This window comes from Callorhinus ursinus, unplaced genomic scaffold, assembly GCF_003265705.2.
Source record: "Callorhinus ursinus isolate GAN/ISIS: 27379988/994484 unplaced genomic scaffold, GSC_fseal_2.0 scaffold3, whole genome shotgun sequence".
Classification (NCBI taxonomy): Eukaryota; Metazoa; Chordata; class Mammalia; order Carnivora; family Otariidae; genus Callorhinus; species Callorhinus ursinus.
Window position 1 is genome coordinate 61392621 of NW_027397065.1, and position 3449 is coordinate 61396069.

General features: G+C 41.9%; 1 pseudogene; it reads left to right on the plus strand.

Moving 5' to 3' along the window:
- The first annotated feature begins 2391 nt into the window (after nt 1-2391).
- On the plus strand, nt 2392-3187 carry LOC141371466 (small ribosomal subunit protein eS4, X isoform-like; annotated as a pseudogene).
- The last annotated feature ends 262 nt before the right edge of the window (nt 3188-3449 follow it).

Consider the following 3449-nt stretch of genomic DNA (forward strand, 5'->3'; position numbering starts at 1 on the left):
GGGGGAGGTAATACAGAATCTACTTAAAAAAAATTATACAGTTGAATGTTGGAGGTCTTTGTTTTATAAGTTAAGCAAAGTGGAAGTGGTGTATTTGGACCCAAGAGAAGAATCACATGACCTCCTGAGTGAAAAGAAGACCGTAAGTCATTAGTCGTCTAGTTGATATTATTTAAATCATGCAAAATGCTGCCTGTATATAGTTACAGGACTTTCCATTTGTTCTCCAAAGCACACTAGACCTATCTTAGGTCAGTTTATGTGCTTACCTAATTCCTGTTGTTTGGTTGTCTGCATGGACAGGAAGATCGAAATAGTTGGGGACTTGCCTGACACAAAGCCAAAGCTATTGGAAAGAGTGCTTTGAACTGAGGCATCATGGGCCTCACGTGGGGAAGAGGAAGCCACAAAAAGCATCAGAACATGAAAATATAGGTCATATCTGTCACCCTGGGCACAGAGGGTGTGCCTTCTTGCCACCAAGAGCCTGGGAAGGAGACCGGAAGGATATACATCAGGAGATACATTATTGTTGACTACAAAGGGTAGACATTTTTGTGTCTTTGACTCTTTTTTTTTCTCCCAGTAGAGGTACCTCTCATCTCCTGCGCTGGATCAGGGGGTGGGGGGGCACGGGGTGGAGGGGGTGCTGGTGGTGGGGAGGTTGCCAACAGACTTCCTCTGGAGAACTGCATAGATTTTTCAATCGTTTTTGAAGGTTCTTTGTATAAAAACAAAACAGAAACAAAACTTTAGTATGCAAAGCATTGAACTTTTAGCAAGTCTCTTGCCAAAATGAGCTTATTTGAGCGTAAAGCAGAATGGCAAAGTTTAAAGGAGAAGTGAGTAGCAACCTGATGAAAATAACCAGAAAAAGCCATTCAGCAGCAAGAATGTCTTCTTAAATTCTCCTTATTTATCTCAGTTCTTCCAATTTGCCTGGCTCTAGGTGTCTTAAGTATGTTCCAAGAGGAGCTTTACCTAAGGGCACTCAGTGTTTACAAAGCAGGGAGATTTTTCTTGAATACTGGCACTCTGTCCTTTCCCCTAATGTCCCACTTCTGCTATTTGAGTACTTTTTGCTTAACAATCACACAACCTCAGGCTTCCTTTTCTCATGTGTCTTCCAGCTCCATCTCTATGTTTCCTTCCCTCATAGGGTGACTTTGCCCTTCTTCTGAGTCCTTGATGCTCCCCAGAGCTCCTCCTTGGTAAATCACCTAAGCCTTGCAGACTCATGCCCTTATATGCATGAAAGAAATCAGAAATAGAAAGAAGATTATTATTTGTATCCATGGCAATCCAAAACAGTAAATCCATCTGATAGTACTAAACTTTTATTTATTTATTAATTTTGCAAGTTCCACCTGCTTTAGGTCAATCCAATCAAACTCAAAACTAGCGTTTGGCAGACTATTGGCCGAGGGTCAACTCCAGTTTACTGCCTGTTGTACAGAATTGTTTTTACATTTCCAAATGGTTGAAAAAAATCAAAAGAAGAATAATATTTTAAGATACATGAAAGTTATATGACATCCAAATTTTAGTGTCCAAAAATAAAGTTTTATTGGAACTCAGTTGCTCTCATTCATTCACGTATTGTCTAAAGCTGCTTTTGCGGGTGCCTGGGTGGCTCAGTTGGTTAAGCGACTGCCTTCGGCTCAGGTCATGATCCTGGAGTCCCGGGATCGAGTCCCGCATCGGGCTCCCTGCTCGGCGGAGAGCCTGCTTTTCCCTCTCCCTCTGCCTGCCTCTCTGCCTACTTGTGCTCTCTCTATCTTTGTCAAATAAATAAATAAAATCTTAAAAAAAAATTTGTAAAGCTGCTTTTGCTCTATTTTGGCAAAATTGGCTTGCAAAGCCTGAAATATTAATAAGTGGTCCTTTATAGAAAAGGTTTGCTAACTCTTGATTTAAATCCATTTTAAAATTTACATATTAACTAGTCAGTTGTCCACCAGACAGCAAGATTCTCAAGGGCAGAAATGCTATTTTGATCATTATTACAACCTTGGTGGTTAACACAGTGACTGGCATGTAGCTGTTACTCAGTTGATATTTGTTGCAAAGATTTACAATGATATAGCTTACAGACAACTTTCAGAAACATACCTATTACATGACGTCTGTTTTGGGAAGACTTACCAGCCAGGCAAGAGGTACATACTTTTGCTCCCTAGCTTTCCTCTTCCCTTATACATATTATGGAACATTTACACTTAGATTGTAGTAAAACTTTTTAACTGGTTTTTAAAATTTGGAATATATTGAGTTTTCTGTAATTGGAGATTTTGTTTTTAAAATTATGTACTCTTCTCAGAGGCTGTGTACTGGTTATCTATTGCTGTATGCAAACTACCATACACCTGGTGATTTCAAATAAGCATTATAGCTCATGGACCGGAAGAGGGTGGTCCTCTTTTTGTGCTTAGCGCAGCCATGGTTCATGGTCCCAAGAAGCATCTGAAGTGTGTAGCAGTTCCAAAGCAGTAGATGCTGGATAAACTGACCTGTGTGTTTGCCCCTCACCCATCTACTGGTCCCCATAAGCTGAGAGAGTGTCTCCATCTCATCATTTTCCTAAGGAACAAACTGAAGTATGCCCTAACAGCGGATGAAGTAAAGATCTGTTCGCAGTGTTTTATTAAGATTGATGGCAAGGTCCGAACTGATATAACCTACCCTGCTGGTTTTATGGATGTCATCAGCACTGACAAGAGTGGGGAGAATTTCCACCTGATCTATGACACCAAGGGTCGCTTTGCTGTTCATCGGGTTGCACCTGAGGAGGCCAAGTATAAGTTGTGGAAAGAGAGAAAGATCTTTGTGGAGACAAAAGGAATCCCTCATCTGGTGATCCATGATGCATGCACCATCCGCTGTCCTGCTCCCCTCAGCCAGGTGGGTGCCACCATTCAGACTGATTTGGAGACCGGAAAGATCACTGATTTCATCAAGTTTGACACTGGTAAGTTCTATGTGGTGACCGAAGGTGCTAACCTGGGAAGACTTGGTGTGATCATCAACAGAGAGAGACACCCTGGTTCTTTTGATGTAATTCACGTGAAAGATGCCAATGGCAACAGCTTTGCCATCCAGCTCTCCACAACATTTTTGTTATTGGCAAAGGCCACAAACCATGGATTTCTCTTCCCCGTGGAAAGGGTATCCATCTCACCATTGCTGAAGAGAGAGGCAAGAGACTGGTGGCCCAACAGACCAGACCCCAAGAGACCCCGTCTCTTGAAGGAAAGAGTATCAAAGAAGTTTTGGCCTTTCTTGATCTGCCATAGGCTGCTTCTAGTTTGGTTTTTAACTTTAATAATTCCAGTTAAGTACAACAGCCCCCCCTCCCCACATCCTCCTAACACATGATCTTTTTTCAGCTGTCTTTCAAGCTCTTATTTCCAAGCTCTGGAATTGTCAGGTGTCTAGGCAAGGAGAAGACC